The sequence below is a fragment of the Lissotriton helveticus genome, chromosome 2_1, assembly GCF_964261635.1.
Source record: "Lissotriton helveticus chromosome 2_1, aLisHel1.1, whole genome shotgun sequence".
NCBI lineage: Eukaryota > Metazoa > Chordata > Amphibia > Caudata > Salamandridae > Lissotriton > Lissotriton helveticus.
Window position 1 is genome coordinate 154,582,662 of NC_136059.1, and position 23,424 is coordinate 154,606,085.

General features: G+C 46.4%; 1 pseudogene across 1 annotated transcript in view; it reads right to left on the reverse strand.

The window, feature by feature from the left end:
* LOC144817818 (uncharacterized) overlaps positions 1-23,424 on the reverse strand; it is a 316,434-nt pseudogene that overhangs the window by 104,339 nt on the left and 188,671 nt on the right. The gene's annotated exons all lie outside the window — the stretch shown is intronic.

Sequence of the window (23,424 nt, forward strand, 5' to 3'; positions counted from 1 at the left end):
AAATCTAAAAACAAGGTCCACTGAAATCCCACCATTGTTAGTTAAGTGGTTTGTATTGATAGTAAAGCATTCGAACGAAAATCTGTGGTGGCAATCTGCAAAAAACCTGTATGTTTGTCAATGTGCAATAGATTTTTTTCTCACAGAAGAAGTCCTTTCCGCCCTCAATATAGTGAAAACCACGTGAATTATGGTGGTGTACCCTTCCCTTTCTCATTTTTGAAAAGACACTCAATCTTGTTTCTTACATGAGTAAAGCTTTTGCTTTCTTATTTAGTAGAAAACAACCTAAAATGAGATTGTGAATACCCACAAACATACACATTTCTGAGAGGATGGTACATATTGGATGACCACCCATTTCTGTATTGTCCAATTAACTACATATATGACTGGAAGCAGGCTGGAATGCTGGCAGATTACCTGCATTTGTATGCTCGCTATGGCAGTGACATTGTCTACTGGTCTTGACTCTTTTATACAGGATGAGAGTTCAGTTGTTTGCCGTTGTAGGTGTCAGTTACATGCACAAAACCTTGGTGACATGGCCTGTAGATGGAAATATCTATATTATGATTAGGTTCAGGCAAAGGTAAAATCCCTCTGGAGATAGATGAATTCAGGAGGTTTGAGAACAAAAGAAAGATTTTTAACTTCACCATAGGGAAGATGGAGCAATCAATCAATCATTCAATCAATCATTCATTCAATCAAACAGCATTTGGAAAGCACAACACTGTCACCCCTAGGGGTATCTAGGCACTGAGTCTCCGTCAAAGAGCCAGGGCTTGAGTATCTTTCTGAAGTCAGCCAGCGAGGGGGCTGTACAGAGCTGGAGGGGAAGGTCATTCCAGGTCTTGGTGGTGATGTAGGAGAAGGAACGGACACTGCTGCGATGGGTGGGAATGTGTGTGCAAGGGGAAGTGAAGAGGAGCGCAGGTGTGTAAAGGGTTGGTGGAAGTTCGGTTGATGGTTGATGTAGGCAGGTCCTAGGTCACAAAGGACTTTCAAGGCATGCATGAGGATCTTGACCTGGTATCTCTTCTGGATGGGGAGCCAGTGGAGATCTCTCCGGTAGAGGGTGATGTGGGTGTGTTTGGGGTGATCCAGGATGCCTCTGGCTGCATCGTTCTGCATGGTCTGGAGCCTTCTAAGGATCTGGGTTGAGATGCCGATGTGGTGGGAGTTGCCAGATTCAAGGCGGCTGGTGACAAGGACCTAAGTGACGGTCTTTCTAGTGTTGGTTGGGATCCATCTGAAGATTCTGCAGAGCATGCGAAGTGTGTAGAAGCAGGAGGAGGCGACTGTGTTGACTTGTCGTTTCATAATCAGTTGACTAAGAATGATGAAGTAGGGTGAGGATTGTGCTGAGGTCGTGTTTATTTTGAGCCTGTGGTTGGTTTCCGGTGGGCACCAATTGCACTTATATAAGGGCACTGAGCAGTAGTTCTGACTGTCAAGGATTGAAAGGTTTGAGAGGGTCTGGTATTCCACTGGCTGCATTGAACCACCACTTTCTGACGGAATTACAAACTACGCAAACACAAGATAATGGACAAGTGCTGAAACTTTTCAACCACTCACCACCAGTTAAAGATCTGGGTTTAATCCATTGTTCTTTTGCTCACTATGCCACCCCAGTTTGGACTCAGCCTTATGCAAATCAGTCTTTACCCTGTTCCACATGGGAACAGTTCAGCCCGAACTGCCAGGCAAGGTCCTCCCTGGACCGGAGATAAGCATCCTTGGACCAATTTGGGTCGGTAATTACAAATGACAGCTTAATAGTTAAAACAAGTTGTGGCAGACTGAAGCATGAACCAATATGCATTGGCCTGTTTTCTGCACCCAACCCTCCCAAAATAGAGGGCCTGGACCCTTTTAATATCTTTTTGAGGGGGCATGGAATTTTAGGGACTGGATTGCGCATCTTTATGGGCTTCTGGGATTGCAGTCCTGATCACAGGTTTCAAGAACCCCACGCTAAAATACATTTTTAAAATTAAATAAATAAATGACTCACACGAGACTGGGAGTCAGGGAATGGGCCTCTTGCAACTTTATGGGTCTTTTAGTTTTTTTTCCGAATGTGGGATTGAGCCAAGCATCCTACAACAGCAGGGGAAAGAGAAACGTTTATCCCATTGCGAGCGTATCAGAGCCTTCATACTCACGACCCAGGTTTGGGTCCATATCCCTTAGTTAGACTTCTTGCTACTCATCTTATCAATACCTATTTGAAGAAATGGAATGGTGCACCCGAAAATATCACAATCCACAAATTTGCAAGTGTATTTTTAAAAAAAATATTCTTCCTTTATATGATATTCAAGTTTAAAATTCCCATAAAGCAAACATCCAGCCAACCCGTTTCATTCGATTAAGCATTTGAAGTTCGTCAGGGCTCTAAATAATACACAAACAAACATAAATAAAAGACCATATAATAACATAAAGTCAAACAGAGAGACAAAACAATACTCCTTCCTTGGTGTATATGGAACAAATAAAGTACACAAACCCAAAATGTACAATAACACCATAACTAAGAAACATTCTCAATACACAGAATCAATAATCATAAACAGATACAAATTACTAAATAATTGCGAGTGCTAGTTTGCAAAGAAACCCCACCAAGGAGGTGCAACTGCTCAATTGCAACTCCACATTGGTCTGCCATTGGTGTCCGAGTTGTTTGCATATCTTGTCAATACCTCCCTCACTCCAGAAACCTTTGAGATGTTCTAAACAAAACACAGAATAAAAATAAATATCTGCAAATGTATAATGTACAATGGTTTGAACTTGTTTTTGGTCAGTCTGCACTTTGGGCTATAACAGAATACAGGCCGAGTGGGATGCTGTATTTTGTTTATGGTTTTTGTTTTCCCCCTTATCCCAGACCTAAAATTAAAAAAGTATGGGGTACCTTATTCTCATATGACCTTCCAGAAGCTCTCAAAAAAGGCCAGATCCTCCCATTCCTAAAGAAACCTACCTTAGACCCTGATGACTTTGCCAACTACCAGCTCAGCACTAAACTACTATTCACCATCAAGATTATTGAAATAGCTGTCTATGGTCAACTCCAAGATCACATTAACCCAAGGCATCTCCTGCACGACTATTAGTTTGGCTTCTAATAACGAAGTAGCATGAAGTCTGCTACACATCAAGGACAATTGCCTCTTGTCCACAAATTAAGATTACCCCTTGTTCTTGATTTGCTGGACCTCTCAGCTGCCTTCGTCACAGTTGACCATCCCACTCTCATACACATCCTGGAGTCTCAAATGGAATTTATGAGCAATGTGCTTCAATGGTTGTCCTGGTTCTCTTCTTACCTTTACAACTGCCACCAGGTCACAAACGATTCCTGTCAACTGCAGAACCCTGCAGGATTCTCTCACGTCCTCTGTTATCTTCAACCTCTACATGAAGCTGCTTGGTGCTCCATTCACATATAACATCACCAACATGGCAATGATGCACATATCTAAAAGTCTCCTATGATTCAGAGATGCCTCAAACACTGCCTGCACATTATACAAACTTGGACTTCTTACACCAACCTGAAGCACTACCCAACCAATACAGAATTCCTATATTTACCAAGAGCAAGAAACAAAAACAGTGCAAACCTAACTCAATGACCTGATCCTTTATGACTTTGAATGCCAACTCACTTGGATTCACACTGGACACCTACCTTACCCTCAAGGAACACATTGCCAAAAAAAACAAAGATGGCCTGATGCTAATTCATTCTTGTAAAAGGAAATTGTTTTATCTAGAGAGAACATTCAGAACTGCTGTTCAATCCCTCATACTCTCATATCAGGATTGTGGTAACACTCTGCTGCATTATCTACCAGACTCCCCACTGGCCCTCCTTAAGGGCATCCTATACACTGCAGCATGTCTCCTCCAGGGCCTGAAGATATATGATCACATTGCCGTAGTCCTGTGGGAACTCCATTAGCTCCACTTGATGGCTCTCACTATCTTCATACCTGCATTATCCTTTATGGAGCGATCACAACCAGCATCCGCATTTATCTTAGACAAAGGCTCACCATCTCTAGTGGTTCCCAAGACACTCGCAGTCAGGAAAACATCATACTGCAGACTAAGAAGTATAAAAAAGAATAGCAGTATGTTTGTCATGGACCCCATACGACACATCAGTGCTTTTTGTCTAGGTTTTTGCTAAATAAATATCACATAAATACGTACAAATGCACAAGGGTAAAACAGCTCCCTTGTCACTAATATTTATATTTTAAATCCTATATTTTTATGTATGGTATATTTTTGACACACTGGAGCGGCATCCTCTATGTGTTCCGCTCCTGCATCACGCTGTTCATTATCACTGCTTCATCGCGTGGGGCACTACAATGAGAATATGTTACGGATCTGTTTAAATAGCTGCTTCTATAACTAATACATATAAATCAATGGCAGGGCATAAAACATTTATGTGGCTCTTCAGAGGAATGTCCCCAGATCATCCTGTGATTCAGAACTTTAAAATCATTGTAGTAGGCAGCAAAAGTATCCAAGATGTCCTCTGGGAGTCTCGCTCGTTTGTTTTGTCATCAGAGATGGGAGGGACTGCCGTTGTCACCTCTCTCTGCCTACGTTGTGCTGCTAGAAGTCTGCCAGCCTTCCGTACTTGTTCATAATGGCTGCCCTTGAGTTGTTATAGTATGTACTCTGCCTTTGGAGAGTAGTTGGCATTAAGGACAAGTTTAACCTTCTCTAATTTCCTTCTGTTGCCATCAGAAGGTTCTCAGTGTAAGAATGGGTCATCCACTCAAACTCCCTCTCAAGGTTTGCTTGCTTCCTTTCCTATGTTCATTTGAAATGGCATAATCCCTCATTAGCTGGTCTTTGATTGTCACCTAACTAATTGCCTAAAGACCCGTGAAGACAACCAATTGGCTGTTTTCTATGTAGGTTCTAATGTCATATTTTTGTTGAGTTTTTTTCTGCGGGCAGTTTGTAAAGAGAAATATTTATGGACCAAGTTTTTCTCATTGCAAGGACTATCCCCATTCAATCTGGAACAATGTCAGTGCATGATCCATTATATAGTCTTCCATGCTCCCCCAGCCGGCCTAGTAGAGAGTCAGGAAGTGTGAGGTGAGAAAGCAGTCTATTCTTTTTTTTTTTTCATATTTTATATAGCGCGAACTCGACCCGAAGGTATTGGAGCGCTTTACATGAGCACCGTATTTACATTACACATTCAGGCACAGGGATATTAAGTGATTTGCCCAGAATCACAGGATGTGGACGCGACCTCGAGGCTCGAACCCAGGTTTCCAGCACCAGAGTCGGCAGTTTAAGCCGACAGACCACATTCTTGCTAGAGTACCAAAAGAACAAGTGAGAAAAGTATATTTTTAGTTGGGTGAGTGAGCCTCCAAATGTCCATGACAAGTCACCCATCCCATCCTTATCATTGGCATTCTGGGTATCCATTAGGTTGGTCCTATCTAACAGTGGGTCCAAGGATATATTTCAGTCGTCCTGACACTCACCTGCATCGTATCAAACTCTGAAACTGATAAGTAGGACAGAAAAGACAGTTTGGTGAAGTTGGGGGATATGCTGGTCCCACAGTAATGTTCTTGGCAAATAGTAGTGCTGTGGCAAATGTGTATCACTCTTCTTTTTCAATCAACACCTTTTGGACCATACATGGTAGTATTTTCCTAGGCAATCCAGCCCCTCTGCACATATTGGAAGAGGAGGCCTGGGTAGAAAGAAGTCTATGAGAAGAAGGCAAACAGCTATAGTAGAATACTCTCCCACCCCAGAACATCTTCAGTTCTTTGCATTCTAATTGTGACGTGGGTTTCCTGCAGAAGTGCTATGTCTGCGTGGTTTGAGGCACGTTATGACAGTACTTTTTGACTTTTCACATAGTTGGACACACCTTTCTCGTTTAGGGAAACAATTGTGACTAGAATTGCTGTCAAGAGGATTTTTATGTAGTAATGACCACTCCTCGGGTAGTTGCAAGATGAGCATGATTTGCATCAAAAGTAGGCATAGAGCTTTGTATGGGGGTACACTTTATCAATGGGAACTAAAACAAAGTATTATGATATTGGCACAGAGAGGGAGAGTCAATATAGTGTGAGTAAGGGTGGAAAGAGGCACCAAGCACTGAGCAGGGGCAGTACGTACAGCCTACTATAGATAGATATATTATCACAAAGAACATGGGGAAATGGGCTTAACAGAAGTGCTTCATACTCAATAATAGGTTACAGCAGTCCCTAGAGAGGTGTAGACCAAGGATAGGTCTCTAACTTTCATTGTTGGGCTAAATCACCACTCATGGACAGCAGGCAGCATGGAGTTCATGCCTTGTCACGGCATCTGTTTATAGAATCAGCATAGAACAATGTTTTGGAGGAGTTGGGCAGTGTAAATGGAAAGGTACAAACATCTGTCCAGCAAACATAGGTGGAGATGGTCTTTAATACGATCAGGAAAAGGGAAAAGTGATGTCAGAGAACAACTCCTTACCCACCAACTGTGTAGCAGAGGTGGAGGGACCTGCAGATGGTCCAGTGAGAAAGGACAATTCTTTCCTGAATGTGTGGCATCAGTGCAGGTGTTCTAGCAACGTTTACTCGCCCACACATTATGAAATAGTCAACAGGTACCACTCAGGGGATGTATACGATCAAGTTGCGTTAGAGTGTTTGAAAGAGAGAGGGAAGGAAGAGAGAGGGAAGGAAGAGAGGGAAGAACAATGGAAAACAATCATGGTCATGGCATTCATGACAGTGAAGTGTAAAAATGCAGAGGGGTTACCTCCTGCGACACTGCTCTTCGGGGGGCACTGGAGGACCATCAAGTTAAGAGAGGGCTGCAGACAAGGAATCAACTGTTACATCATAATTGAGGGGTATGAAGAGGACTAATCAACAATTATGCTGGACATCTGAATTCAGCATTTCAGTCACTTAGTAGATCAACCTTTTACCCACTGTGATCAGAATGTTCCTGTAGGACTGTTTGCAAAACATCGATCATTAGTTTGCCAATGGTGGTCAGTCTGTGAGCAGGTAGGAGTTGGTTGGATGCTCTCCTCGAGGGGATACCACTCACACATGTTGTTTCAATGGGGCACAATTCGAAACTATTTAGGGACCATTCAAGATCCTTTGGATCGGCACGCCTAGAGGACTTCAAGTCCATCGTAATCCACATCATGGAGGGTCCCAGTAGACCATATTTTATGCCCCACTTTTCTCTTCCTTTTGGTCTCAAGGGAGGAATCAGCTGAGATCTGGATCTAGTTGACATTGAGTATGAACTGCCACTAGGATTATTTGTCAGGTTTGTTCATGGCGCAAGAAGCACATGATGATTGGTTTGGGCTGCAGTGGAAGTTAATGTTCTGTTCTGTAGTCGAGGTAGTGTGTCCAGCTAGAAATGCCTTCATCGTCCTTCTCTATTTTCTCTGACACCCCATAAAAATATATATACTGTTGCATCTTGCTCTGTTTTCCAAATTGATGATCGTCTGTTGCAAATGCCAGATGGACCTCCGTCGTGTGCCATTCAGACCATCTTCTGTAGTGTTCAACCACTTCAACACGTATTCTAATCTAGTATGAAAAGAAGCCATGAATGACCTAGTTGACTCGAATTATTTACAACAAGGGGTGGTGAGGGACAGAGTCTCTGAATTAAGCAGAATACTCTCACCCAGTCAAGAGATCAGGGCTAGATCCAACACCGTTTTTTAGCTCATTGCACCATCCCAGTTTCAGAACCTTGCTGTATGCAAATTAGTCTGTTCCTGTCCCAGTGCATGATGGGAACAGGGCAAACCAAACTACAAAAGCCAATTCTTACACTGGGAAGGAAACAAGCTTCCGGGGACCGGTTTCTGGCATTACAGCCGTCTTCGGCCCGGCTTGCTTGAATCCTGATGGTGCAGTGAGCAAGGGACTCATGTCTGAGCATACCCTTCCACACTTATGGTGGCCAAAATATTTCAAAAAGGGGGTGGTGATGAACAGAGTATCTGAGTTAATCAGAACACTCCTACCCAGTCAACAGATCAGGGCTTGATCCATCACCGTTTTTTAGCTCACTGCACCCTCCCAGTTCAGAACCTGGCTATATGCAAATTAGTCTGTCCCTGGCCCAGTGCATCATGGGAACAGGGCAGACCAAACTACCAAGCCAATTCTTCACTGGAAAGGAAACAAGCTTCCGGGGACCGGTTTCTGGCATTACAGCCATCTTCGGCCCGGCTTGCTTGAATCCTGATGGTGCAGTGAGCAAGGGACTCATGTCTGAGCATACCCTTCCACACTTATGGTGGCCACAATATTTCAAAAAGGGGGTGGTGATGAACAGAGTATCTGAGTTAATCAGAACACTCCTACCCAGTCAACAGATCAGGGCTTGATCCATCACCGTTTTTTAGCTCACTGCACCATCCCAGTTCAGAACCTGGCTATATGCAAATTAGTCTGTCCCTGGCCCAGTGCATCATGGGAACAGGGCAGACCAAACTACCAAGCCAATTCTTCACTGGAAAGGAAACAAGCTTCCGGGGACCGGTTTCTGGCATTACAGCCGTCTTCGGCCCGGCTTGCTTGAATCCTGATGGTGCAATGAGCAAGGGACTCATGTCTGAGTATACCCTTCCACGCTTAGGGTGGACAAAATTATTTACAACAAGGGGTGGTGAGGGACAGAGTCTCTGAATTAAGCAGAATACTCTCACCCAGTCAAGAGATCAGGGCTAGATCCAGCACCGTTTTTTAGCTCATTGCACCATCCCGGTTTCAGAACCTGGCTGTATGCAAATTAGTCTGTTCCTGTCCCAGTGCATGATGGGAACAGGGAAAACCAAACTACAAAAGCCAATTCTTACACTGGGAAGGAAACAAGCTTCCGGGGACCGGTTTCTGGCATTACAGCCGTCTTCGGCCCGGCTTGCTTGAATCCTGATGGTGCAATGAGCAAGGGACTCATGTCTGAGTATACCCTTCCACGCTTAGGGTGGACAAAATTATTTACAACAAGGGGTGGTGAGGGACAGAGTCTCTGAATTAAGCAGAATACTCTCACCCAGTCAAGAGATCAGGGCTAGATCCAACACCGTTTTTTAGCTCATTGCACCATCCCAGTTTCAGAACCTGGCTGTATGCAAATTAGTCTGTTCCTGTCCCAGTGCATGATGGGAACAGGGCAAACCAAACTACAAAAGCCAATTCTACACTGGGAAGGAAACAAGCTTCCGGGGACCGGTTTCTGGCATTACAGCCGTCTTCGGCCCGGCTTGCTTGAATCCTGATGGTGCAATGAGCAAGGGACTCATGTCTGAGTATACCCTTCCACGCTTAGGGTGGATAAAATTATTTACAACAAGGGGTGGTGAGGGACAGAGTCTCTGAATTAAGCAGAATACTCTCACCCAGTCAAGAGATCAGGGCTAGATCCAACACCGTTTTTTAGCTCATTGCACCATCCCAGTTTCAGAACCTGGCTGTATGCAAATTAGTCTGTTCCTGTCCCAGTGCATGATGGGAACAGGGCAAAACAAACTACAAAAGCCAATTCTTACACTGGGAAGGAAACAAGCTTCCGGGGACCGGTTTCTGGCATTACAGCCGTCTTCGGCCCGGCTTGCTTGAATCCTGATGGTGCAATGAGCAAGGGACTCATGTCTGAGTATACCCTTCCACGCTTAGGGTGGACAAAATTATTTACAACAAGGGGTGGTGAGGGACAGAGTCTCTGAATTAAGCAGAATACTCTCACCCAGTCAAGAGATCAGGGCTAGATCCAACACCGTTTTTTAGCTCCTTGCACCATCCCAGTTTCAGAACCTGGCTGTATGCAAATTAGTCTGTTCCTGTCCCAGTGCATGATGGGAACAGGGCAAACCAGACTACAAAAGCCAATTCTTACACTGGGAAGGAAACAAGCTTCCGGGGACCGGTTTCTGGCATTACAGCCGTCTAGTTGACTCGAAGTCAGTTTGCAATTCTGGAGTCGAGCAATTCAATTTCACACCAATGGCAGTAATATCTGTCATTATGATTTTGAGGGTGATGAATCATTGTTCTGCCGTTGATATTGGCATGCTGGATTTGGAGTCCCAACCGCAACCGTAAGAGGCAATTGCCTTGAGGGCTTCATAGATGACAAGTCAAAGGTCGGTGTGCAAGCAATAACAGGGGTGGTTGCAAGGACAGAATGATGGAGGATTAAGGAGTCTGTGTGACTGGATCAAGATGGTCACAGCTTAGTCCACAGTTGCAAAATTTTGAGGGTAATCATGGGGGGTTCTAGTAAGTCACGTAATCTGGAGGGGCAAGAGCGGCCAATGTCTGCCTGGGCAGATTCCTGAAGTTGAATGCATGGAATAGTGTAAAGGTGTGTCCCCTATTTACCAGCAAAGAAAATGGGGGTAGCAGTTCCACAAAGTTCCCCCACTTAGGTATCACTAAGATAATACCATGCTTCAGGAGTTATGGGTAACATCATTTGGATGAGAGGGCGTGCGAATGGCCACAGTACCTCAGAGTAGGGGCAACACTTAGCACTTCTGGATGAGACATACACTTTCCGTTCTATAGCAGCAGCACTGTCATTAGGAATTCATGGTGCTCCAGTCTCACCATGCAATGTATTGCTTTGTCCTGAGTTGTCCCCGATGCCAATTCCTGGGCTTTTATCCTACAAATCATTGCTATCAAGCATGTCATCAAAATGAGCTCTATAGAATCAAACCAAGAGGTCAACCCCTAAAATAAATAAGATTGCACCAAGAAAGGCCTTGACTGGAAAGAGTGTTGGGATGGCCTGCAATGAGGTGGCCACCATACATATCACCCACTGCTTCACTGAACCACAACACCAAGTGTGCGCCTTCTTGGGTGCATGTCGTTTTACATTCATCGTTGATGGTATGGGCTCAGAAATATCAGCATCCAAAGGGTTTTAGGGTAAAAGGGCAGGATCAGCTGAAGTGAGCAGGTAAGAGAGTTCTCATAGAAACAGAGAATGTAAGAGCGCAGGTTGGATTGGATTTGATTGGATGTGTATTTATAGAGCGCGAATTGCTGCCCGGGGGCGTCCAAGCGCTAAGAATACCGTGGACCCGCACTATGGCCCAACAGGGGAGAGAAATGGGAATTAATTAGACTGGGTGAAATAAAAAGGTGCACAGGACATGAGAGTGCTCTGGGAGTGACTGAAGAAGAATGCTCAGACAGTGAACCCATGGAATAAAGAAGGAACTGCTAGCAGGAGACTGCAGAGAGTGGGAATGGTCCATTCAGTGCTAATAAAAGCAGACTGGTACTGATAAAAGTACAGATACAGGTACAGGTACAGGCACAGATAAAGGTACTTGTCAAGAAAGTAACTTTTGCTAGAGACTGCAGGAGAAAGAGCAAAAGGACATGAGGGAGTCATAAAACAGGAACACAATTGAACCTGCATGAAGGTAATGCACAGGAGAGAACTTAGAAGTAGGTGGTAGCCATCTGGGCGAAAGATAAGAAGAGAATTATGAAAAATACAGGAGAGTACAGCAGGGTGCAGATAGAGAGGGCATGAGACTGATAAATGGGGAATGGCAAAAGGGTTTTCATAGGGGAGACTACAGCCAAGTGCCTGTCAAGGAAGGACAACATCATCAGAGAGAGGAAAGATACTAAAGAAGAGCGGGAGGGGAGAGTTCCTTGTAGGAAAGCAGGAGAAAGAGCACAGAAAAGCGTACAGCATCAACATCCAAACTAGAGATCAAAGAGCAAACACTTGGCTTAATCTGGATGGAAGCCTGGATTGAAGCATGGCTTTTTCTCTTGGTGTGATCTTGGGACCATTTGAATCAGTGATCCACATAAAAAAGTGTCCGTTTTGTGAAGATCTTTGCCTCGGTGTGTAGAGGTAGAAAACTCAGTAGGAACCCTTATCTTGACTATTTTTCTTCAAAAAAGAAATGCTAAAGCAATCCCACTTCCCCTCTTTTGGGAGGCATGGGCTACGGCTTGCTATCATGAGGCTGCGCCTCCTGTACACCTCCCACAATGACCTCAGACGAGATACATCAACTATTATCACTTGCTAAACCTAAGAAGTTACACCAACGAAGTAGTTTTCAAACTCTCCTGCCTTTCATTGCTGCAGTCGAGGTCACGTTAGTTGTTTAAGTGTTTAGAGGGTTGTCTCTTCATTTAGATTGTGCCTATATAGGTACCTCAGGTGTTTTCTCTTTCCTCTTCTTCTAATTTTGTTATAAATCAAGGGGCTCATTTATGGGAAAGTGGTGCAGTGCTGTATGACAGGGAAAGGGCACGAATGCACCGTATTTAAGGCGTATAGCGGATCATTTCCATGTGCTGTTGCACAGTTGGCTGCTCATTCCATTGAATATGGCTCCCTTGGGATCCACGACAAGTAACACCATTGGTCTTGTATTTTAGTCTCTTCGCAATACCTCTTTTCTGGAAGCCAATGGCTCACCCGGATTGACTATAGGCCGTACCTGCCTCTGACAGGCGTGTGTTTGGGGTGTGTGTGGGGCGGGGGATGGGTTTAAAAGACATCTGCCTCAGAGTTCCATATGTCTTCAGCAATTTTTAGACAGAAATACAAATGTCAGTATAACTCTAGGGATTCATTTTCTGTACAAGAAAGATTGCATTTTTGTAGGGGTGGGCGAAGCACTACGCTACGTAGCACAGTGCGAACATGCGTAGTGCAGCGTAGCGTAGTGCAGCGGTCATTTTTTGCTTGTTCGCGGTCCTGAACGTCATGTTCGCGACCGCGAGCAAGCAAAATGACATCCCGGTGAGAGATTCTCAACGCGAGGAGGTCAGGTTTCTCATTGTGAGTGGTTGCGCATGCTCGCGACCGCTCGAGTAATAATCTACTCGAGCAGCAGAAAACTACAGCTCGCACTGTGCAAGATGCCGTTTTCAATGCTTGCACAGTGCCGGATGCTTGTCCGCACTGTGCAATCATTGAAAACGCATCTTGCACAGTGCGAACATGCTACTACGCAGCTCGCGTAGTGCTACGTGAAGTTCGCGTAGTGCGAAGTGCACTTCGCGTAGCTTCGCGTAGCGCTACTTCGCGAACTACGCCCACCCCTACATTTTTGTCTAGTGGCCGTTTTGATTCAACATAAAAGAGAGCAGAGGACATGTACCGTATGTAGACAGCTAAGTGAACTACTGCTTTTGTCAAAGAGATCTTTTTGATACAGTAGTTCATAAGTTACAATCCTAACATATAGAACAGTGAATTATGTACTGGCATCAAAGAGCTGCATGCAAACGGCATAATATAGGTTGGGATGTTCTTATTCATAAAGCAGATACCAACCAGGCCTTTAAAACAAATTAAATATATGTTAGAGAGGGACTACAGAGAGATGAGGGCACTCTTGGATAGTGGTAGTGAGGGAATCCATGGAGGAGGTGAGTGGGGGAAGATTTATTTATTTATTTATTTTTTAAACTTATAAAGCACAACAAATGCCCTTTGGGTGTCTCGGCGCTGCGGACGAAGCAGATATCAGAAGCTGGATTATTGATCAAACAACCATGTCTTTATCATTTTACGAAAGTGTAACAGTGACTGACAGGAACGAATCTTCAAAGGGAGGGCATTTCACAGTCTTGCTGCTGTTACAACAAAGCGCCTATCTCCCCAAGATGCCGTCTTTGTACGTGGGACAAGTAGCTGGTGTGCGGTGGAAGAACGAAGTTGTCTGTTGGGGCAGTATGTGGATACCTGATTTATAAGGAACTGGGGGCCTATGATACGAGAAGCTTTGAAGGCAATGCATAAGGCCTTGAATTTTATGCGATTCCTTACTGCCAACCAGTGGTAACTTTTGATCACGTGAGAGATAGAATTAAATTTAGGGGTCCCTGATAACATTCTGGCGGCTGCATTTTGAACAGTTTGCAGTTTGATGATTGCTCTGCTTTGTGCGTTGGCAAACAACCCATTACAGTAATCCAGCGATGGCATCACCAACGTGCTGACCAAGGTCTTGGCTGCAGTTTCGGGGAGATAAGGGATAATTTTCTTAATCAATCTAAGTTTGTGAAATGCCGCCGAGGAAACTTGGTTGGCAAGGGAGACAAAATTCAGTCTATCATCAAACATGATGCCTAAGTTCCTAACCTTAGTTACCGGGTTAGGCTGGTTACCTAATGAAGGTGGCCACCAAGAGCTAGACCATGAAGGAGATAGCTTTCCAAAGATAATGACATCTGTTTTTTCGGAGTTCAATTTAAGGCAATTGCTGGCCATCCAATTACTGATGACCAGCATGCCCTCTTGAAAGCTAGCTGCAACCTTCTAACCGTCGTTGTTAATAGCAAGCACCAACTGGGTATCATCCGCATAGGACGTAAGGCCCATCCCGTGAGCTTTTATGACTCTAGCTAGGTCCGACACATAGATATTAAAGAGTGTCGGACTTAGGGATGAGGCTTGAGGAACCCCACATGGTAGCGTCAGTTGGGCAGATTGAAAGGAGCCCAGGATCACAGCCTGGGACCTGTTTGAAAGAAAAGAGGAGAGCAGTTCTTGTGCCCTGTCTTGGATGCCCATGGCAGAGACACGGTCGATCAAGGTGGTATGATCGACCGTGTCAAATGCAGCTGACAGATCTAACAGTATGAGCACAGCTGTACCGCCCATGTCCCTGATGGCTCTTATATCTTCAGAGGCTTTGATTAAAGCTGTCTCAGTACCATGTGATTTACGAAACCCAAATTGGGTGTCGTCCAACAGATGGTGGTCCTCGATATATTTGGAGAGTTGTAGATTTATCACCTTTTCCGCCACTTTGGCCAGAAAAGGTAGGCTAGCTATATGCCTATAATTCTTGGTGTCTTCAGGATCCAAATGAGTTTTTTTAAGAAGTGGTTTAAGAAAAGTATTTTTCAATGAATTGGAATAGATTCGGATGTAAACATCGTGTTACAAATTTGCGCTAATACTGGAGCTATTAGGTCCGTAACAGGGGCAAGCACTTTAGGTGGACAAGGGTCATTGGCTGATCCTGATTTTATAGTGTTCATTATCTCAGCAATTTGTTCCCCCGTAACTGCGTCAAATTAAGCAAAGCAATGATCTAGGGAATTCTCAGGAGTAGACTGTGTTTTAGGACTTTTGTTTGATGAGAATTCTGAATAAATTATATTGACTTTCTCATAGAAATGATCCGCTAGTGAATTGCACAAGGATTGTGATGGAACGGGAGCGGCTGCAGGTGGTGACCTGCTAACTTATTAACTACTTGAAATTGTTGTTTATTTGAATTTTTGGCTAATTGAATTTGGGTTGTGTAGAATTTTCTTTTTTCCTGCACAATCATTAATTTGTATTTGGCCAGTTCTTCCTTATCACAAATTTTTATTTCCTTGGTGTAAAATTTGCGCCAGTGTCTTTCACAGTTTCTACACTTCTGTTTTTGCTCCCTAAGAGAATCAGTAAACCAGGGTACCGAAGGAGAGGACCGATTTTTAGAAATAATTTTCTTTGGTACCAAAACATTCATTGCATTGTCCAGCCAATCAGTGTATCTAACAGTGGCTATATTTGGGTCAGATGGGATAACAGGGCAAGTGGAGGATAGGAAAGTTCTCAGTTGTTCATTATATATATCTTTCCATACCTTAAATGTCCCAGAGGTGCCAAGAACCGATTGTCGCACCGGGTGCCACCAACGCTACAGCCAGTCCGGTCCCTCACTCATGAAAGGAAGCCACAGACAGTGGTTCCATTTCGAAAGAAACATTCGGCCGAGCATCATTATTTTGACTTCATTTCCTTATTGACATTCTTAGCAATAGTTGGAGGGCGTGATTAGCAGACAGCTTTCTGCCTTTCTTGAGGTAAATCACTATTTAGACCGTGCTCAAGCAGGCTTCTGTCTGCTATTAGAAGGAAGTAGCTCTTTAGCTGCATATGGCCTTAGAGTGATTGTGAATAATAGTAGTAGTGTGGCACTAAACTCTTTTGCATTTGAGTATTGCAGTTGACATGGTACACCTCTCCATCATTTTACAATGTCTTTCTTCTCCCATAATAAGAGACAAGGCTGTCTCGTTGAAAACCTGTTTTCTTCCTAACAGTACTCAAAGTGTCCTGCAGGGGTCTCTCCTTCTCAGGGCCTCTCCTTTCATTATGTACCTCACCCGGCTTATCAGGCAATTCTGCTTCTCATTTATGTCTTATGCTGACGACACAAAGATTGTCATCTCGTGGTAATTCAGGTGACCAGACAGACTGTTTTCTAAAGTGCCCTTGTACAGTTGCCGTATATTAAACAAGGGAACCCGTATTAGGTAGCAAAGGACCTCGAGTGATTAGTCATTTTGTGAGGAACAGTGGTCCTTAGCTTAGAGAATACAAATGGTTAAGTTGCAAACATAGACTTAAATAAGTACTATGGCGTAGTTTTCCAATGTCCAGCCGGACAAGGAACTGTTTATTTACAAAATTGTACAAGAATTTCAGAATACGTGAAACAAAAATCAAACGAACTGGGCACAAGCCTGTACCAAGTTGAAACAAGACAAACAATCAAGGAAAAGAATAAGGATAGTTAAAGAGCAGGCAAAAAGAGTGTTGGAGCGAGTGGCGGCTTGCTTTACAATCCAATCTTGTGCAAGCTCAAACCAACAGTAACTGCAATAATTATATGCAAATGAGGCATGCAGTACTATTAAAACAGTCGACGAACGTTTCGATCCCTAGCTCCTATATTACACTGGGATCATCCTCAGGACAAATGTAAAAAAACTATTGCCTGAAACATTAGTAGCCTTCAAGGAATCGGCTGAGCCTTAGGTCGCGGGTTCGTGCAATGACGTGACCGGGCACGTAAGTGACCAGGCTTCCCTCAGCCCGAGCCTGCGGCGGCTTCTGTGAGCCGTAGAGCCTGTCAATGCTATTGCGGGCCAACAAATAGGTAGTGCCTCATGGAGGGGTTGGAGCGCGGCTGCATAGATAAGGCAGTCCACGTCGCGTTGGTCCTTGAGTGGAGCGTGTATTAGGCTCGGTCTCGGGTGTCTTGCTCGGTGGCAGAGGACTGGCCCCAGGACTGGTGGCATGCAGGAAGCGGAAAAGTGAAATAGTCAACTATTTCACTTTTCCGCTTCCTGCATGCCACATAAGATCGCTAGCGCTGCGGGCCAGTCCTCTGCCACCGAGCAAGACACCCGAGACCGAGCCTAATACACGCTCCACTCAAGGACCAATGCGACGTGGACTGCCTTATCTATGCAGCCGCGCTCCAACCCCTCCACGAGGCACTACCTATTTTTTGGCCCGCAATAGCATTGACAGGCTCTACGGCTCACAGAAGCCGCCGCAGGCTCGGGCTGAGGGAAGCCTGGTCACTTACGTGCCCGGTCACGTCATTGCACGAACCCGCGACCTAAGGCTCAGCCGATTCCTTGAAGGCTACTAATGTTTCAGGCAATAGTTTTTTTACATTTGTCCTGAGGATGATCCCAGTGTAATATAGGAGCTAGGGATCGAAACGTTCGTCGACTGTTTTAATAGTACTGCATGCCTCATTTGCATATAATTATTGCAGTTACTGTTGGTTTGAGCTTGCACAAGATTGGATTGTAAAGCAAGCCGCCACTCGCTCCAACACTCTTTTTGCCTGCTCTTTAACTATCCTTATTCTTTTCCTTGATTGTTTGTCTTGTTTCAACTTGGTACAGGCCTGTGCCCAGTTCGTTTGATTTTTGTTTCACGTATTCTGAAATTCTTGTACAATTTTGTAAATAAACAGTTCCTTGTCCGGCTGGACATTGGAAAACTACGCCATAGTACTTATTTAAGTCTATGTTTGCAACTTAACCATTTGTATTCTCTAAGCTAAGGACCACTGTTCCTCACAAAATAACTTGTACAGTTGCCAACAGGATGAAGACTAATTTACTCTTTGGAGGTTCTCCCTATCACTGGTCTTCAGAGGCCCTAAGAACCAAGCTCTTGCTCATCGAATCTAAATCAGAAAGAAACCTAGGCATTATTTTTTAAATATTTGCTTATTATAATTTCCTCACCTCCTCCTATTACCACACGAGAATGCTTTATACAGTTCTACTTCTACCACTAGACTCTGGGACGACTGTGGTTCAAACTATCATTTCTGTCAGTGATCATACGGACTCGCTTAATTCAGGCCTTCGGAAACACCACGAACAACAAATCTAACTTATTCAAAAGCTAGCGGCTCAACTTCTCCTGGGACTTCCCTCCAATATTAGCTATTTCAGAGAACCTTGAAAGCCTTCAATGTCTCTCCTTCACCAAATGATCTGTTTTCAAAGCCTTGGGTATCTGTGATGGTGCTCTTCCACACTAGAGCACCATTCTTTTGGAATTAGATGCACAGCAACACAACTGAAAGAACACTTCGATCTATTTCTGCTTTTTTAATCAAAGTACCTTGTATTAATGAAACGGGCTGTCTAGATGATAAAGAATCTTGAAAAAACAGTGGGATGTTTTAGTGCCTGGAAACTCCTTTTGGGGTACCAATGAGTGATGCAAATGGCATTCACGTTTTCAAGGAAGCACATGGATACTCTATGGGTGATGATCTGTGCTTTATAAATCTTGATTGATTAAATGAAGATATTGTGCCTCTGTTTGATGAAGATTTTTCTAGGAAGGTTTATGTTTAATCAGCTACAATGGGCCAGGCTTTCCAAACACAATTAGGAGTGGCCAATAGATTCTACATGGGTTTGAATTGGGTAACTGTATTTCAGACTGAGGCATTCTGTTTGACTTTTTAAAAGTACCCGTTATGCATTTTTTGCAGTGCTTATGAGAAGCCGGTTTTGTATATACAGTAAAATTCAGTGTTTATTAATATTTTAAAGACTGCACTCTTAGATCTTTACCATTCAGTTGTAAACAAAGGCTTTGCCATAGATTCCAAAACATAATTTGCCCTGGTTTTTTAACTCCCACAGATGTGTTAGTCAAATATTTGGCATGGGGGAGCATGGGTACAGGTGAAGCAGCATAGTTGTAATGCTCCATATACTACTAATCACATGTTGATCAATATGCTAAGTGATAATGTGTGGGAAATGTATATGTGTAGGAAGTAAACACATTCACATATTCTTAGACTAATTTGTAGTGTATTATATATTTGTTTCACTCAAAAGCATAGGCTTAAGGTTGACCGAACTCTTTTTGAAATTCTCCTCGTATATTGAATGTAATTTTCTTCTAGAGCTGGTCTCGTATTTTCCATTAAATTGTAGGTGTCCTATCTATCCTCTTTGTTTGAATCCCCTTTTATTTATTCTGAGAACTGTTGGGTTAGGGAGCATTAATTGGAGCCTTGCAGTGAGCTTGCAGTGCACTCATTTCCTCTACTCAAGGTGTTGAGCTTTATATTTGAATATCTGTACCTATTTCCCTTGGACCTTCATTAGTTTATCAGAGGCTGACACCTTTCTCTTCGAGTTTCTCCTTGACACTTTGTAACCCTTTATTGAACCAATCTATCTCTGTTTTGTATTCTGTATATCACTATAGTTTGCATTTTCTTCATTGTTATTTACAAATTCAGGCTGCATAACCTAATGACTATGGATTCTGATTAGATGCATCGATTCACTGATTGATTGACTGATTTGTAACTTTGGCTAAATTTGCTAACAATACCATCCTAGTTTGGGCGCCATACTATCTGTCACTCAGTGGAGCCAAATTGGTATCACTGTAATTGAAATTTGGTACTAATGATAGCTCACTTTAGATACTTCCAGTGGATAAGAAAAAGTCCATTCGACCAGTGGCGTGTCCTCTACGACTAATACACTGGGACCTTGTTAGACGGGAACCCAGAGGGTCGGCCGAATACGGAGGGAGAGGCCTCCGATGAGGGCCGTCTCCTGCGATCGTACAGACAGGTCACTTCCCTCCCCACCGATAGACACCACACAAGGATGAGTTCAACACTTTATATAAGGTTCGTACGGCAAGGTTATCAGCGATACAGGAGATATCGGACTCGAGGGTCCTCTCAATTCTAGTCTCTGTAGGAAAAGGGGGTAGCGGGACAGTCTTGGTACCGGGTCGGTACAGGAGGTGGTAGGAGGTGAGCTCACAATCCTCGAGCTGGAGAGTCTGCAAGGTCGGGCCGCGGCAGCGCCAGCTGGCTAGGATGAAATCTCCACGGAGGGGGCCGCGGCAGCGCCAGCAGGCCAAGATGATGGTTTCACGAGGCAGAGGGCCGCGGCAGCGCCAGCAGGCCAAGACGATGGTTTTCACGAGGCAGAGGGCCGCGGCAGCGCCAGCAGGCCAAGACAATGGTTTCACGAGGCAGAGCTACGGCAGCGCCGGTAGTCCGTCAAGGATGAGTTCTTCTCGGTGTCTCTCGACTCCAGGATACAACTGCCTTCCTGGTCTGGCACTGCTCCAGTTATAGGTCTGGTCCCCTTTGATGTCCGGACCCTCGCGCCTGGGGGCCGGGAGGTCCGGGATGAGGGAGTCCAGACACCCAGCAGGGGGGTGGAGCCATCGCCCAGGGCGGCCGGGGGTGATCGACACCTGGCGGAGGAGAGCCGTTGACGATCCCTTCTCCCATTGACCCGCCAAGTGGTTGTTCTACCTCCTGGGGGGAGATTGGTGCCTCGATGTCGGGGCCGGCCCAGGCCCCGGGTTAGGGTCGAGTTGAGGCCACGCGGCCTCGTGCTGTAGTACCCAAAGATGGCGGCTGGGCCGGGGTCATGGTGTGGATGGTGACCAGGGCCAGCTGGTTCCGGAGCGGGAGTCCTGTCGTGGATGGATTGCGGGTTACTTCGAGGGTCTCCGGGGGCTCTGGCTGGGGATTCCGGGAGAGCCAGGGTCCGGGCCCCGTCGTGGGGAGGGGGGACAGCCCGACCACGTGGCCTGTCCAACATGCGTCCCCCCCAGCTGAAGGCGGGGAGAGTCAGCCATCCTCCTGGGGACTCTCCTCGCGGAGGCGGATAAAGCGTGACAGGCCGTCTGCGTTGGCGTGGTCCTGGCCTGGACGATGTTCCACCGTGAAGTCCATCCCCTGCAGAGAGATGGACCAGGGCAACAGCTTCGGGTTCTCCCCCCGCATTTGCATCAGCCATTGCAGGGGTCGGTGGTCTGTCTGCACCCGGAAGTGGGTGCCGAAGAGGTAGGGTCGGAGCTTTTTGAGGGCCCAGACTACGGCGAAGGCCTCCCTCTCGATGGTGCTCCATCGCTGTTCTCTGGCTAGTAGCCGCCGGCTGATGAAGGCCACTGGTTGATCGATCCCCTCGGTGTTGAGTTGAGAGAGGACGGCCCCCACGCCATGATCGGAGGCGTCCGTCTGTACAATGAATTCCCGGCTGTAGTCGGGAGCCTGGAGCACGGGGGCCGTGCACATGGCGGTCTTCAATCTCTCGAAGGCCGATTGGCAGTCCGGGGTCCAGTTGACTGTTCTGGGGCTCTTCTTGGAGGTGAGCTCTGTGAGAGGCCCCACGATGCTGCCATAGTCCTTCACGAACCGCCGGTAGTATCCGGTGAGCCCCAGGAAGGCCCGGACCTCCGTTTGGGTCGTAGGGGGTTGCCAGGCCTGGATGGCAGCAATCTTGAGCTGGAGGGGGGCCACCAGCCCGCTTCCCACTTGGTGTCCCTGGTATGTCACGGACCCTTGGCCAACCTGGCATTTGCTGGCTTTGATGGTGAGCCCGGCCTGCTGGAGGGCGTGTAGAACTTCCCGCAGGTGACGGAGGTGATCAGTCCAATGGTGGCTGTACACAGCAATGTCGTCCAGGTAGGCGGCGCTGAATCCTTCGAGGCCCGCCAGCACCTGGTTCACCAGCCTTTGAAACGTTGCTGGAGCGTTTTTCATGCCGAAGGGCATCACTTTAAAGTGGTAGTGACCGTCCGGGGTAGAGAAGGCGGATCGTTCTTGGGCCCTAGGGGTGAGGCCGATCTGCCAGTAGCCCGCTGTTAGGTCGAAGATGCTCAGGTAGCGGGCGGCCCCCATCCGGTCAATTAGCTCATCTGCCCGGGGGATGGGGTGAGCGTCGGTCCTGGTAACTGCATTCAGCCCCCGATAGTCCACGCAAAACCGGAGTTCAGGGGCAACGCCCGGGGCGGCCGCTTTGGGGACCAGGACGACAGGGCTGGCCCAGGGGCTGTCAGAAGGTTCGATCACTCCTAGGGCCAGCATCTTGGATACCTCGGTCTGGATGCAGGCGCGCACCCGGTCTGGTACGCGGTACGCCCGGTGTCGAATAGGGGGGCTGGCCCCGGTGTCCACATCGTGAAGGCACCAGGGGGTGACCCCGGGTGTGAGGGAGAATAGGGAGGCGAACCGCCTCAGGAGGGCTTGACAGTCTTGGCGTTGCTCCGGGGACAAGGCCTCGGAGAGTTGGACCTCTTCCACTGAGCCATCTTGCTCGAGGGTCCTCAGTAGGTCCGGAAGGGGCTCGGAGTCTTCTTCCGTCCCATTATCTGTAGCCATCAGGAGGCTGAGTTCCGATCGCACAAAATGGGGCTTGAGTCTGTTGGCGTGGAGGACCCGTAGAGGGTTCCGGGCAGTTTCCATGTCGATTAAATAGGTGACGGGCCCCTTGCGTTCGATCACCTTGAAGGGCCCGGTCCATTTGTCTTGTAGCGCACAGGGTTCAACCGGGGACATCACCCAGACCTGTTGTCCCGGCTCGAACTCAATGGAGGAAGCGTGCTGATCGTACCATCTCTTCATGTCCTCCTGACTGGCTTCTAGGTTGGCTTTTGCAGTCTCTCGGAATCGCCGGGTCTGGTTGCGAAGGGCCAAGAGGTACTTGTAGACGTCCGGGGGAGTTTTCTGGGGGGGCTGCTCCCAACCTTCCTTGACTAGGCTGAGGGGGCCCCGGACGGGGTGTCCGTACAGGAGTTCAAATGGGCTGAAGCCGAGGGATTTCTGAGGGACCTCTCGATAGGCAAACAGAAGGCACGGGAGTAGCACGTCCCACTGGCGACGGAGGGGTTCTTCTAGGCCCATGATCATCCCTTTGAGGGTGCGGTTGAACCTCTCGACCAGTCCATTTCCTTGCGGGTGATAGGGGGTCGTGAATTTGTAGGTGACCCCGCATTGTTGCCAGAGAGACTTCATATATTTGGAGATAAAGTTTGTGCCCCTGTCGCTGACGACCTCACGGGGAAACCCCACCCGGGAGAAGATCCCCATCAGGGCTCGGCCTACCACGGGGGCCGTCACAGTTCGAAGAGGGATGGCCTCAGGATAGCGGGTGGCGTGGTCCACTAGGACCAGGATGAACCGGTGTCCTTGGGCGGTTCGGGGGTCCAGGGGCCCCACAATGTCTATTCCCACTCGTTCCAACGGGGTGGTGACAACAGGAACGG